This window comes from Clupea harengus, chromosome 11 (assembly GCF_900700415.2).
Source record: "Clupea harengus chromosome 11, Ch_v2.0.2, whole genome shotgun sequence".
Taxonomy (NCBI): Eukaryota; Metazoa; Chordata; class Actinopteri; order Clupeiformes; family Clupeidae; genus Clupea; species Clupea harengus.
In genome coordinates, this window is record NC_045162.1 from 3,721,762 (window position 1) to 3,738,366 (window position 16,605).

Here is a 16,605-nt window from a genome sequence, read left to right on the forward strand (position 1 = left end):
TTGGCATATCACATATCGCATTGTATTAACCATAGTTTATTCAACATTACATACTCCTGTCATGTCGAACTAAAGGCCATGTAGTTGTGGTGTGAGCGCTACTAGCCATTTAAAAGATGGTCATTTCAAGCAAAAATTCTACACCGTCTCCTTGTACGCACACACACACACACACACACAGACAGACACACACACACACACACACACACACACAGAGACTACCTCATTTCCACTCACAGTGAAAACCATGCAGTTATTAAGAGTTTATTTAGTGTTATGATGTCATGAGGGAATGGACGCTGAATGTTTAAGTCGAATCGTTAATAGATCGCCTAGCAACCACTGAATTAACGTCTTCGAGAAGGGCAAGGGGGAAGATGGGGGGACTTCAGTCACTACGCTGGTATCAGAGTTAACCCTTGCTCCATTGATGTCCCATTCTTTCTCTCAGGGTGGTCATGTCTATGTGAAGCCATCTAACATCATCCACAAGTGGTTGGGATCACTCTGAACCCAAGACTGCCTTTTATTGGTGAGCTGATTAAGAAATTAAACTTTGCTTCAGGTTATGCAGCAAACGGTGTTACTTGGTTGCCTAGTTGCTATGCTAGCTAACTAGCTAAAGAAAACTTTTAAATAACCTTCAACGGTTTAAACAGCATTTGCATGTCATGTCAAATGACATGACAAATATTAACTGCATACAACTCTACAAATACATTTACTAATATACTATTTATCAATACATTTACTTCTATAAGATCGGAGATGGCCATGATGACAAATCGAGGTTGACTGTTTGCTAACAGTTTAGCAGGCTGCTGCCCTACCTACTCTACCTTGCCTCTTCTGTGATGTACATCTAAACAAAACCCACATATCCATATCATCGACGACTACAACCTCCACCCTCAATCTTATCTTCTGGCATAAGATAACCTTTGGGACAAAACATCTGGGTTGCCCTACCGCTACTTACTCAGATGACTAGAGACAAACACAGCAATGAAGCATGTCACAGGTGTCATTGACCTTTATCTGCAGTCATCATGGCCACCTCTGACCTTTTAGATGGGGGCAAAAAAGATACACATCCTCCCACACTCCACACACAACAGGGCCTCTGCAATGAACAGAGAATAGGGGGGGGGGGGGGGGGGGGGGGAGAGCAGAAAGCCTCTTATGCATGGATCCACATACATATGTGATGACTGTACTGCTGGCGCTGTGGACCCCTGGCTCTTTAGCTCTTTCATGAAAAGGTTAAAAGAGAGAGAGAGGGCGAGAGATAGAGAGAGAGATCTGAGTCTATTATTGATGCAGAATACTGCGTGGCCTCTCCTCTCCTCTCCTCTCCTCTCCTCTGTAATGAGCGAAGCCAAGCGGAGGCCAAGGCCGGTGATTAGCAACACTGACCTGCTCTCTTGGCGCCGGTCCGCTGCCGAAAACCACAGTTATCTTTTCAATTTCACTCCTTTCATTTCTCCCTTTTTATGGGCACCAATGGGAGATGACTGAGGGGTTAGAGGCAGGGGGAGGAGGAGCAGGGTGAGGAGGAGCAGGGGGAGGAGGAGGAGGAGGAGGAGGAGGTGTTGAGAAGCGCATTGTTTTAAATGTCACCATTACAGAGAGAGTTCTCCAAATGGACCATCGTATCTGGCCCCTCTGCTTATGAGGTGACAGCATTGGGCGTCAGCAGCCAACGCTACAGGAAGAGGGTCTGTTGCCTCATCAGGGAAGATGGACAGATTGAGAGAAAGAGAGATAAAAAAGGAGAGAGATGGGACAGCGGAGGAAGGGTTCATCAGAGTCTGTTCTTGCTTGTGTGTAAGTTACAACTAGTCAAGCAGGTCCCCAAGTATCTTAGTATGCCATCCATTTTGAATTCATCATCTATGTGTCACTAATGAAGGTACTCTGGAGGGCTGCAGGATTCATTCACTTCCTACTCAAGGACCGAAAGAGCCGGAAGGCAAAAGCACAGCCAAGACATTATGTTATATTTAATACTTTAAAATACGGCGCACGCCAAATGACTAAAGATTATGGGCCTGATATGTAGAGGCTAGAACAGTACGGTCTTTGGCTGTGAGAGGAGATGCTATTATTTGTCAGGTATGAGATTACGGTCTACATCTATGTGGAAAATGACATAATGGTGAATAGCCACGATTATAGAGAACATCAAAGTGAGCCTTGGAGGGGAAAAGGAAAAATCATAATAATCCTGAACAGTCTGGGGGCAACTGAGGACATCAAATCTGTTCTTTATAGAACACTTAATCTCTCTCTGAGTGCTCAAGGAGTGTGTGTCTCTGTGTGTGTGTGTGTGTGTGTGTGTGTGTGTGTGTGTGTGTGTGTGTGTGAGTGAGCAGCAAAGGCACAAAACATCTTCAGAGCGTTTTTTTTATTTTATTTAACTCATCTCAATGTGACTCATCTCAAGGTGACTCATCTCATCTCATCTCATCTCTATCTCTCTCTCTCTCCCTCCCTTAGCAAGAGTTGAGAAATACACAGCGAGAACAGAGCAAGGCTGTAAGAGTGCACTTCATCTCAGAGGAGATGGCGGAGGCACCTCGACCCCCCACTCCAGGAGGCAACGTTGCCACAGACCTTCATCTTCAACAGCATCTGAAACATGACAGATCTATTGTTTATCTGCATATGATACAACCCAAACGACACATTTATATTCCATAAACTAAAAAATGAAATGTAGAAAGCTGCCATCAGTTGAAATCAGCGTGAAGCTCGTCTTCTCTGCAGACATCAGGCCTCAGGGTGAGGCGACAACACATCTCCCAGGGTTACTCGTGTTTGACAGCACATCTCCCAGGGTTACTCAGACTCATGTTCATTAAGACGGACTCGGGCATGGAGCTTAATTGTCTCCAACCAGACAGACACCATGACAAAAACAATTAACATCCACTCCGCTTCCGCAGGGTGGAGGCTGCCATGACGGACACTTGAGGAGGCACACGTAGGTGGACAGAGCGAGGGAAATGCCTGAGGAGCAAACAGCGTGTGCGCGCACACACACACACACACACACACACACACACACACACACACACTGGCACACACTCACACACACAGACACACACAGACACACACACAGACAGACAGACACACATACAGACACATACAGACACATACAGACACACACAGACAGACACACAGCTGATAAAACTGGCTGCCTCACTCCCAGGGAAGCAGGAGTGTGTTTTGGCCACGCGAAAGAGAAACAAAACAAAACACAAAACAAACCAGCTGGCATGCTGCCAGACCACTCTGTATGGCTAACACGTTACAACATCAACTGCCAAAACAACAGGATTTACTATGGACCCAGCGTTTCTATTTTCAGCCTGGCGCAGCTATCCCCAATTACCCTCACTCCCTCATCCCCCCCTAAAGAAAAGAGGGAGAAAACAAACTACCTATTTGTCCCCTTTTTGCACAGCAGCAGTGAGGGATTATGGCGGCGGTGGCGGGGGAGAGGTAATCAGCCGCTGAGTTACTGCAGAGGTATGAGTCATCTGGGCTGCATTTGGTTACATTCTCTCCAACACAATACAGTTCCCCGCCAGCCTCCCTCAAGATATTATTCTTTCTTTCCGTCTCTCTCTCTCTGCCGCCCTTTCTTTAAGTCAAACCCCAATCTCCTCTCTCAAATCCGTTCCCAATACATTCCGAGGGCCCTACCATGTTTGCGCCTCTAATAGGGGTCACATTAGCCTGGCAGGGAACACAATGTGATTATGGAAATCTGCCCTCAATAAGCAGCCGCCTCTGCTCCATCAGACTCCTTTTGTTTGCCTTTTGCATGTATGAGAACGGAGTTATCTCCGGTGAGGTATCGACCCCGGTGCAAGCTTGCCACCAATGCCCGTCGACAGAAGGCCGGCTCAAGTGCAAGACACAGAGGCCCTTTGTTGTCAGAAACGAGATCCACCAAGAGATCTGTTGGAACCAATTAGGACGCAAGAACTGTAAGGCGCACAATCCTCAGCAAACATGCCGCGTCCTGTGAAAAATAAACACGGCAATGAGCTGCTCCTGGCTCCTGGCTCCCGCCGCGGTTAAACAAATGAATCTCATTAGAAAGCCCTGAGGGTCCCGAAGCGCAGGTCAGCTGTGCACCATGTACAGTGGAACATCATTAATGTGGTCCGTATGTGGCAGCCGCGCCATCCCGCCCCGCCCCGCCTCGCCTCGCCTCAAACGCAAATAGCTCTGTGGCACACGTGCACGATGCATTTTTCATCCACTGCAGACCCGCTGCAATCGAGGCTTGCCGTCTGTTCTGTCTCTGCTACGAATAATAATACGGACGAGCCACGGATGAGAGACCCCACTGTGATGACAGCTACTAATGGATGATGCATGCTGAACAGTGTTTCCCCTAGGTTTACAGCTTTGGGGGGGGGGGGGGGCGGCACGGTGCGCGGCGTGGCATGGCCATCGACAGCAGTCAATATAACAACTGAACGATGTATCCACAAAGTGTGCAGCTTTTGTCGCTGCAGTGGTGTATCTTTCTGGGCTTGTGGAAGAACATTTTTTGAGATATTTGCGGCCTAAAATTCCTGATTTCGCAGGAGCTTTTCCAAAAAGTTGCGATGAAAGTTTTTATTTTTAGGTTTTTGTGAAAGTTGCGATACAACGTTGTGAATTGTGCTCTTTTTAATTATAATTGAGTTATTTGTTGAAAAAACAAACATTAATTAATCAAGAACAAAACGATTGAGAAATGGTCCTCTTAATAACCTCACCAATATGCCAAACAAAAGATTACCAGGACTACAAAAATTTAGCAAAATAGGCTTTACTTATCCACAACGAAGTGCACATGTTGGCATTACAAAAGGACCAGTAAGACTGAATAAAATGTTATGAATGTCTCAGCCTTCATATGACGAAAAAAAAAAACAGCCTGTGTTACTATGATCTGTCTCGTCATCTGACGTCCTGCCTGTGTTTCTGCCGTTCTCATTGCTTATCAATCTGTTTTGCTATCCTTGTTTATTTATTTTATCCGTATAGGTGTTGATGTTCAATTTCATATATTAATTTCAAGTCGTCCAATTTCAAGTCATCCATTCTTCAACACTAGCTGCTACCTTGTCTTCAAACAGAAAGTAACGTTACATCTCCATGGCAACAGCTCTTGAGGGTTTGGCAAATAATCGGATTTATTGCTTCCTTCATTATTCACAGCAAAATAAATAATTTTCGTTACATTTCATAGATTTATTACCAGACTCTATGTAAAAAGGGCCACGCACAACTCACGGAAAATGATAAAAAATGGAAGCCAGATCTATTTCAGAATTTTCGGTGCGGACATTCTGTACGTACGTTCTGTTTCCACGTCTGTTTTAGCCATTCTCACTGGGCCTCATTGTCGACCCTACCTAGGAAAAGATCTCTGCCGGATTCATGAACGCCTGGATATTAGTTTTTTAAAGCTTAAAAGTGTCCGTAGCTGTGCACTGATTCTTAAGCCCAATTATCTCCGCTGGTGGGAGCGTGCTCACCTGTGTGTGCGCGCACGTGTCTGTGTGTGTGTGTTTGTGCGCATCGCGGCGGAACTCCGCCATGCGCGATACAGAGAGCAGAGAATTGTAAATGCGCGACCATGTAGAGATAAAAATTATATGCCGTCGTGTAAATAAGATAAATAACATAAGGCTATTTATTTTGTTTAATAAAAGAACAAGCTATAGACCTGTTCTATAGGAAAGGTAACCTTAAATTACTTCCGTTGTGATCTGGCGCTTTATAGAAAATAAAATTGAACAAAATTAACTTGACCTTCCAGGGGGGGCGGGGGGTGCCGTTGGGGGGGCGGGGCGCCCCCCCTAATATAACGGTAGGGGAAACACTGCTGAATATCTTCACAGGACTAAAGTCAGTTTCGATCATACGTAAATGTATAGTTATATTACAGCACAAAAGAACCCTTTGCCTATAGTGCAGAACCTAGATCAATAGGAATCGGTTTAAGAGCTGCTCAAAGCAATGAGTGAAATAGCATTACCCCATTAGGAGCCACATGACATCCACCCCCATCCATGCCAACCATCCATCCAACTTCACACATACAGAGTGGATGTCAGGCCTAGGGGGTCGGCGATTATCTGGTCGTTAGGTAATTGGAGCCGATATTTGCAAATGTTTCCTGCTAAAGAATGCTATTGGTATGGATAAAATTCCTTCCACAAAATTCCACTCACTGGCTGAGACAGACTCTGACCTTCAAAATCAAGTGTTCTCAGACTTGCTGCTGGAAACAGGGATGGCAGGTAAGTATATAGTATGAACCTTGTTGTGCTCAAAGTATGCCTTTACCAAGCTGCATGAGGCTAATTGGACCTGTTTGAATAAGTAGGCTAGTCAACACTTTAGGTAAAAAACAAGTTTGTAATATAAAACAATCAAGGACTTGTAATAAGGTCTAATTGGTGCACTTACGCTATAAGTTGCAACAGTTTGACACGGCACATTCAAAAGGAGCCATCAGCGATTCTGGAGAAATTTGGATGTCATTTGATTAGTGTTTGTGATTACATCAAAATAATTATATAATGAATGTGTCACCCAATCCTCCACCAACACATACAGAACAAGCCAAGTGTTTACCTCACACAGGCACTCATTATAAAAGGTTGATGAATTCACCCTGTTTCACACACAAACTAATGAGGTTTCAAAAAAAATTCCATGAATGTGTTTCTTTCTGACTAGAACTGATGAAGACAGACAGTCACGTCACCAGATTCTCTCCATCCAGATGTCTCTCCTTGGGTCCGTCACAAAGTTGCACCACGCAAGGTTAGTGATGGCGAGCTGCCCCTGCACCTGGGTGCAATATTTATGTTTTTGTTGTTGTTGTTGTTGTTGTTGTTTGGGGCTTCCCCCTAGTGAACTTCATGTGTGATGCCTCTGTGATGGCATTGATGTTGGGACGCTTTGGACCATTTTCCTCCACCAACTCAAAGGCTGGATCCCTGGGGTCTATAATCCACTCACCGGTACTTGCTACCAGATGGGTGCACAAGAGAACCACAGGAGTTTTATATTCATTATATTTACTGGGTACATGTCTGTATAATGTTAGAGCATTTCCAGCACCAATCTCCGCCTCATTGCACATAAACCGTCTTTATTTTTATCTGAGCTTTTCCTGTCTGTTTATTCAAATCTAATCTGCTATCTGAAACAATAATGTTTACCTGAGTGCACGGCATGAGCCTAGTTTGTGGCTTACTGGTGTATAACATAACTTTGTTGACAAATCATAGCCATTTGTTTCGATCTTGTTCCTTTCGTATTCAGAAAAGAACATGCAAGTAACAAACATAAATTAATATGAAACTATCATGACGAGTTATGACAATTGGATAATTTCATAACACAACTTTATTGACGTGCATTTATAAGATCTAAGATATAAGATCTAACGTCACCCATGTCTCTGTTGCTAGCTGACATTACCTCCATAAGAAAAAGATGAACTGTTCATGGAACACTTTATATCCACAATCCAGTTTGGATCGTTAGTTGTGCGATACATATCCACCATCCAGTTTGGATCGTTAGTTGTGCGATACATATCCACCATCGCAGCAACCTGTGAGAGCCAGAATTTTGAAAGATTTGCCAAATCTATGGTATACCTTCGCCATAGGTAGCCATTGTTGACCAGAAATAACCTACACCGTGTTTCTTTTCATGGCAGCGTGCAAAAGGTGAATCCAGAGTGTCTGCTGCCAGAGGGCCAGCACGTGAAACAGCTGGTGGAGGTGGTGTAATACGATGGCCTCATACGACATGGAAGCGTTTGTCTCTGTCTCATAGTTCAAGCAAAACAAACATTATAATATAAAATGTCATCAAACAAACAACATGCAAGCACACAAACGCAGCAGCCAAAACACAACAGAGTAAAAACTAGTGAAAGTTAGTTTCGATAATTTTTTTAAACTACAGTGACTGAAGAGAGGACTGTAGGTATGTATCAGGTAAGCTAGCAAGGAAGATGTTACCTAGCATAGCATTTAAAATTATGCATCAACCCAAAAAACGAGCGTTCAAATATCAGCCTGAAATATCGGTTATTGTCCTCTTTTTGTCACAGATAATCATCGCATCGGCCCTGAAACATCCTCCCTACTCATGTTCATCTCGGGCTAATGAGGTGTTGAGTGCTCTCTGCACAACTGATGTGTCATGCAAGTGGAAGATAAAAGCATGTGAAGTGTTATTACTATGTAGCACTTTGGCTATCAGTTTTACTAGAACATGCCCACGGCCCATAAAAGCACCACTAACCCCGTCCCTACGGATCGAGAGATAAAAAAAGTTTAATAAGTCGGATCATATCATCCGAGTTAGCATCATTTCACAGCGCAAACAGCAAGCCATTAAAAACAACCAAGCAAGACAGCTAAGCTCCAAATGACATAAAAGCAGGGCCAGTCTGATTAATTTGCGAGAAGCATAGGGTTCCTGAGCCCTTAACGCCAGGGCTGGGAGCCAGGCCTTTATACCCACCATGGCCGTTTGCCAAGAGTTAAAAACAGGCCCAGCTCCAGCTCCAGCGTTAGTCACTTTAGAGTGATTTCCACCCCGGTGAAATGCCGGAACATTCCACGGAAATGTAATTTCGAATAGATTTTTGATACAGGGTGAATTAATGAAGACCCTTGGAGGAATGTGAGCAACAACAGAGTGTGTCCCGTTTCCATTCCTGAGGTACAGAGTCAAATCGTCCCTATTTGCATCTGTATGGCCACTGCTTTGCTGGGTACTGTGTCGTTCCACCTAGTCTGTGTGGGACAGCTCTTGGCATCTTAAATGGTGAGGTGGCTCTCCCTGATAGGACTCACTGGTTCACCCAGCGACAGAAACACTTCACAGTGTGTGCCACAGTTCTGTGTCCACCATGACATTGACATGGATCAGTGTGACATTAAAGCGGTCATAATCATCAGTGCCAACAGACATGAGCGTGAAGCAATCCAAACACACCACATCCACATCCACAAATACAATAAGGGACAATGAAAGACAGTTCTGTGAATTTTCACAGAAGAGCAACAACACAGAGCAACCCTTCACATGAACAAGCCAAAAACGCTGCCAGTTTCATAGACTCCAGTCACGTTAATATGTAAGGCATCAACAAATACCACTACGCATCCATACCTTATCTGTGGACCGCAGGTCCTGGCTCGCAGTTTGCCTACAATTAGTCTTCTTCATCGTCATCATCAGGGACAACCCGATTCCATGAGAAACAGTACAAATAGGGTGTGCTATTTACAGCATTTATTTATTTAAAAACAAATGCTTTTTTTTCACTTGGAAGTGACCTGCCAGAATGCAGAAGCACAATAAACAAAATAATTGAAATTGTTGACAGTAGCATTGTCATTATCTCCATTTCTGAGCCATGTGATGTAGAACTATAGAGAGGAGAACTATATATTCTCTCCATTTCCGAGCCGTGTGATGAACACAGAGAGGAGAACTATATATTCTCTCCATTTCCAAGCCATGTGATGTAGAACTATAGAGAGGAGAACTGTATAAATAGCTGATCATTCAGCCTTCTGAGGTAGAATGATTTATTTACCAATGCTTCATTTTTAATGAAGAGTACGCTACTGTACCCTGCATTACACCGGGGGTTATTCGGACCATTTGGCATTCTGGCCAATGCTACAAACCAGACCATAATACCATAATATTTAGGACCTTCTTAAAAACCACATCATATAGTATATCATGCGTGAGGTATTGTGGTAGGTCTACCAAATTGGCATATCAAAACACCAAGGTGGCCTTGGGGCATAGTGGAAAAGACCCAAATGAGACCAAGTGAGCAGAGCACACAAACAGTGCATACTTCATTATTACACGAGCATGTTATAAAAAGCCGTTCAGACTGTACATGGCATCTCTCACGAGTCCAAGTCACCCCCTGGCAAACATGGCTGCTTTGGATCAATTATTGATCCCCCCATTGAGAGCAACTCCGTGGGCATAGAACACTGTGAAAACCTTGAAGAGTTCTACTGTAGGGTTCACAGCATCGAGGTAAACAACCACAAGGTTGCTGTTATCTGCTCGACATGACTGACCTTTGTACCACATCTTCCATGTTTTCAGAATTACCATCATTATTATTAGGACTATTATTTTTATCATCATTATTGTAATCAACATGGACAACATTTCATGTGTCCAAATAATGTGATAGTGATGCAGGGTGTAAAGTCTTGTGAAGTTTGAAGACAATAGCTAGGAAAGTGCTAGATTTTTACTCTGAACATTATTCACTAGGTAGAATAGAATAGACTTTAATTGTCATTGTGCAGTAGATGCAAACAACGAAATTTTCTTGTGCAACCACTATAAAAAACAATGCTCACATCCACATACACATTTCAACCACACTAAAGCACATTAGAGCATGCTTGCATCCACCTATGCACTCACACATAAATATATTAAAAACATAAATTAGGAAATCATCAAGACAGTCCCATATTGCATATCCCTGTAAACCTATAAAGTGCAGTTGTGCTGGGTGGAGGGTAGGAGGGTTGTGTGGTTGAGTGGCCGCCACTCCACAAACTAATCGTAATGAGCTAGGGTGATGTGCCAACATTTTGTAATTTGTGGCAAAATGGTTTCCGAGCTTTTGCCCAAAAAGTGCTTTGAGCCTACCCCTCTTAAGGGGGCGCTGACACGAAGGGTAACGTCACATTCCATCTCAGCCACATGGGGCTACAACCATGCCAAGTTTCATGGGGATTAGTGAAGTCTCCAGCCATGATATTGTCAACCAATAATGTGTGGAGAAAAGGCAGATGAAGATGAAGATGGAAAAAAAACTATTTGACACACACTGTATGAGTGCTGGTGCTGCGGCGACCATAATTAGAACCGTTTATTTAAGTGCTGTATACACACACACACATTAAAGCCATTTTATTTTATCCATTTATTTCTCTATAGATTCAGGGGTTTCCACACTGTGAGGTGCTCTTCCCTCTCTCCCTCACCACTTCCGTGTTGTTCTACCAAACAGCAGGAAATAAATTGCCTTTCGCTCGTGCCTGGCAAGGTACAGCGCTGTCCATTTCAGTTAAAGGCACCAAGATGGGGGGTTTAAATTCACTCTGCTGACTCATTACATAAAATGATATTACCCTGACAGTGACAAATGCCCCCAGGGACGCTGCTAAAAAAATGACTTTGTTCCACGGCTTTAATTCAATCGTACGAGCCGCAGAAACTCAGGAGCGAGGCGGCGAGGTTTATTTCAGAGCAACGCAAGGCACGGGACGGTTCCCTAGCACCAGCGTCTGCCTGGGTGGGAATCTCATCCTCATCAGTGTGTTTGCCACAGCCGTGTGAAATATGCCGTTTATTTGGAATATTTATCTCCCATTTTGTACACTGTCGGCCCTCTCCCCAGTTGGGTGGGGTGTTACACCCGCCGACAATTTGAGAGATTTACTGGATTGGACTTTCGTGTCTCCAAGAAATCCACCGCACTCCGGGTCTCCGCTTCACAGAAACATATTGGAGACGTCCGCGTTAAGCTCTGCGTGCAGGACGGGGCCATTATTTAACCCGACGCATCAGTTCCAACACGAACCCATTCCCCCGCTCCCCTCCTCACACGCATCCATCCCCAGGGAGCTCCAAGACAGGAAGTGGGTAACCTGGAAGTACGACCAGAGGGACCAATTGTGGGCGCGTGGCGACATGCGTCCGAGTGCCCCGATAGGGTGGAGGCCGTGCCGGGGGGGCGGGGTCAGTGGGTTGGGTCAGTGGGGCTTAGCGTCGCAAATCCTCGCTAATCCTGAGGCAGTACTATGGCGGTGTTTACAATGTGTGTGTAGGCTACAGTTTATACACATACATACACACTGCACCCTTCGCGTGCAAAATGCAGCTGGTCATATTGTAAAAGTGTCTTTAAATACTTTTCTTAGGCTTTGAGGACACATTTCTATGCTGTTAATTTAAAAACGCAGTTTTATTTTTCGTCAATTGGCAAATAGGCAAAAGCTGCTTTTTACATTATTATATATAAGACCCCGAACAGACTTATATATCCTGCCAATCCTTATATAACATGCCAAAAGCAATGCGATGCTCTACAACTGGTCATTCTTACAAATGAATTCTAAGGATTTAGGGACAGCGTTACGCAATGACTTTAGCAAGCGGTGGGAACACCACTGTGCAAGGGGACTGGTAGCATGCAGCCTAATGTTTGTGTCCGACAGGTGCATCCCTATCTCTTTAATTCATCATTTTAGACGGCCATGGACTGGCTCTTTGAGTTAAAAAAAGCAACCACTTTGAAATTGCACGCAGTTAAATTCACACACAAGTCCAAAAGGTGGAAGTCTAAATTTTGAGAGAATCAGTAAATTTCTTACGCTGAAAACCTAATTTACCTAACCTGATTACACCTGAACAGCTGATTATCCATTTAAGCAACTAGGAAAATATGGAGTTTTTAAAGTTAATGAGAGTGTTCACTATGACATGCTGAAGTAATCGACAAAAAAGGAATAGATGTGAGCTGAATATAGCTATGACAGGCCTGTCTAGAAAAGCTACAATGTGAAGATATTATTTGACATTATTATCACATTATTTGTGTTGATAAATAATATGTCTGAACACATCCTTCCATTTAAGAACAGTTAGTGTTGTGGCTGCAGGAAACAGACAAGCAAAAAAAACGCCACTGAATCTCTGTCTTGGTCTGCAGTTTCCATCTCAAAACGATCCTCCAAGACCACTTAACAACAGCCTCCACTTCTCGAGGGGGAAAGAATACTGACATCCATCATAGGCAGAACAGGAAAAATACCTTGTGTTAAATATTACACAAGAAAAAATATGATGCAAGACATTGCGGGCCCATCTGACAGTGATGTGTGACACACAGCCCTCAGGGACACGGTAAGGAAGGGACGTGTCCAGGGACACGGTAAGGAAGAGACGTGCCCAGGGACACGGTAAGGAAGGGACGTGTCCAGGGACACGGTAAGGAAGGGACGTGTCCAGGGACACGGTAAGGAAGAGACGTGCCCAGGGACACGGTAAGGAAGAGACGTGCCCAGGGACACGGTAAGGAAGGGACGTGCCCGGGGACACGGTAAGGAAGGGACGTGCCCGGGGATGCGAGTGGTGCCTACTAATTATAGGAGCCGTATGGGTCTCCAGCAGCAGCAAGTGAGATATCTTCACATGCATTCAGATATGCCTCTGACTGCGACACTGTTCCACATTTGCTTTTCAATATTTCTGTGAGGAGATGGGAGTCTGGGATGGAAAGAAGGAGAGGAGGAGTGTGTGTGTGTGTGTGTGTGTGTGTGTGTGTGTGTGTGTGTGTGTGTGTGTGTGTGTGTGTGTGAGCACGTGTGGAGGAGGTGCAGAAGATGTAGGGGAGATGAGGAGACAGTCGTTTCTCTCCTTTATGTTTGATCTCACTACTCGGTACATCTACAGCCCATTTTGAACTTTAAACTTATTTTCATAAGATCTTCCCCTCAGAACTGACACAAACAGAATGGTAAAATCATGCTTCTTTTCTTCCTCGGTTATCTTTCTACACACATTCACAAGCTTGTCAGTACTAGCAAGCTAGCGACAATAGTAAACATGTGAATGACATCAAGTTGGTCATCCTGCCTTGTGTGGTGAGGCGAGTTGGCATCACAACGCCATGTCTGCCAAGGACAATACTTCCTCTTTGCCACAATGTTCAACTTTTTTCTAATCGTCTAATATATGTCCCCTTTGCAGCATCCAGCAGATTTTTTTATTAGGTTGCTACCAGTTGGGGGATAGGGCAAGGGTGATGCCGCACTGAAATGCAAGTCTTGCACTAGACAAATAGTAACATGGCTTTAAGAGGATGGTCAATATACTCAGTTGATATATATTAATGAACAGCAACCAGACGGGAAATAAATAATCAATGACAATTTCACATACAGTTAATAGACAGCTAGTTGTGGTAATGGTAATGACACCTGGAATGCAACGAATATTCCACTGTTGCTTCGAAGGCAACTCACTGAATAAGTTAAGTCAAATGAAGAATCTAATCTATTTGTAAACGAAGAGAAATTCAGTTTGTCGTCCGGAGTAAATGAGAGGGCACAATGCAGAGCTGACACGATCCTGAGCGCTGTTTAACAGACGCAAACTAATACATTAATAAAAAGCATTGCTTTAGTCAGGTCATGGACATAATGGAAATATCGTAGTAACTTGCGAATAAAAGACATAATAGTTTATACATGTAAACATACCACTGAAAGTATCATAAACAGACACTTTTTCGTAGGCTACATACAATGTTTAATTCAATGCATTTTGAAGGATAAGTCTTCAGTTCAACCATGGATTGTGCGTCTGGCGACTGAAGTACCTGACCGCCAGACAACAAAACAAGCCTATGATAACGTTTATGGCTTACGTGTAAAATGGTTTGTTACAACCTACATAGACTATAATTTTCAACACCAGAGTTCAGTTTACTTCAGTCACACAGCTGTACGGGACACCGGTGTGCATCCTTTGCAAACACGCTTCAATGGCTGAACTACATATTTTCCAAAAGGAAAACATAAATACAAAAGTAGTACTTACTTCAAAGTAGACGACATGCCACGGTGTCCGTGTTCAGACAGATGCTCGTGCAACAACAGTCGGGACTGAGAGTTTAATTGGTCAGGTAGAGCATCTTTGACGACTACGGGCACATGCACAGAAATTTGACCTTCTCCGAATAGAAAGTACCACCACAGGCGGAGGGGAGGAGCGGACCGAACCAATGAGGTACGCCGCACTTGTCACAACTTTCACTGATGTAGCGCTGCACGTAAGCTGTAATGAAACCGATGCAGTAAATAGTGATGGGAATACCGTCTCTTTGAAGGGAGCAGGATCTTATGGCACTGGTCGTTCTTTTTTCTTTTTTTCTTGGGGTTTAGTGGGTTATTCTCTCTCTCACACAGACAGATAGAATCACAGCTTTTCCTCAGTTGCTTTCATACACTTCTCAGATCAGAATTAAAAATCTAAAAACTCCACATCATCTAATCACTTGTCAATCAACAGCACATTTCCATTCTTTTTTTTACATTTAGAAAATACTTTTGCACATTTGTGCAAAATGGAATGTGTATGTGCTATTGCCTTCTGTTTAGTCTTTCCACCCAAAACATCTAGGTGTCTATTCATTGTGTAAGTCATGACATGCAAATAGGTTAGACCAGCTATCATTATGTGTCAACCATATGCTTCAACAGTTTCAGTGGTATGGCATTTCTTTAATGTTTGCTAAACTACGTCATTCAAACCTTGATTGTTTACACGTGATTGATGAGGACTGATTAAATTCATTCACAGCCAGCACATGAGTGTAAAACCTCATAGGCCACCCAACCAGAGTGGATGTGCCAGGGCAGCTTGGGGGAAATTCAGTACTGCAAATGTGTGGCACTTTATCAGACAACAATGGGTTTTGTGACTTTTGTCATATTTTCACCATTGAGCTTTACAGCAAACAAAATCTTAGCTTTCTCAAAATCATCTAAAGGGATCTCAATCACAAGAATGAGAAGGGGTTTGTAAGAAGCAGCAGGCTAAATTGTATGTGTGTGGTCATTTGGGTTCATGTAAACACCATCAGGAAATGGCTGGGAGGCCTCAAAAGAATGCTGATTACTTTTCCATCAATTTTATTCTGTACTTAATCCAATGGCAAAAGTTCCAAATTGAATAAAGGTAAAATGTCTATGATCATCATGATTAAATGGTATCACTTCCTAAAGGATGACATGCAAGATTGTCTCAGTGTTTCTCAATAGGTTGTAATTGCTGCTTACTGTCCAGCCATTCAAGTTCTGTTCTGCATCTTGCAAATACATTCCTCATCATTTGTTGTCATTGACATGCATAGCATTCAACTTGCTACAAAATAGTATTCAGTTTGCTGGAGGCATGCAATAAAATAAGCTGGTATGGTGAGATATAGTGTGAGTGAAAAAAAAACAGTCCAGTAAAACACACATTTAGAGATATGAAACAAACTAATGGAGGACAGTTTTATACTGACATGGCTAAGTATTTTGACTGTCTGACTGACTGTCAAAAGGACTTTACATTCTGGTGGCATATTGATTGACATAGTTATATCCATTTGTGACATCAGCTGATCGTTTAGAGCGAGTTACATGCTTTTGCAGGTAATCTATAGTGTGGGGCATAGAAATGTTTGAACTTATTTGAACTTATTGTTCTGAAAGAGGTACTCACTGTTTTGTCAATGTTAAGAATGATATGAGAAATGTACCAATGCAACTGAGAAAAACTGTGTTAAGGTGTTCATTCCTTGGGTCCTGTTTTGATGGCAAAAATGTCCTGCAATTAATCTATCTTGCAAGTTAACACATGTACTGGCAGGCTTAAAAAAAAAACAATCAAATGTTTGTTTTAAAAGGTTAAACCCCAAACCCCTTGAGAGACCCAGGTGTCTGGGACGAG

The 16,605-nt window shown here is 43.3% G+C and overlaps 1 protein-coding gene across 1 annotated transcript in view; it reads right to left on the reverse strand.

The window, feature by feature from the left end:
• The window catches only part of oxr1a (oxidation resistance 1a), a 147,995-nt gene extending 133,136 nt beyond the window's left edge, over nucleotides 1–14,859 (reverse strand). Inside the window, exon 1 of the mRNA XM_031576119.2 lies at nucleotides 14,707–14,859. The gene's annotated coding sequence lies outside the window, so the exon portion shown is untranslated. The remainder of the gene's footprint in view (nucleotides 1–14,706) is intronic.
• Between the last annotated feature and the right edge of the window lie 1,746 nt (nucleotides 14,860–16,605).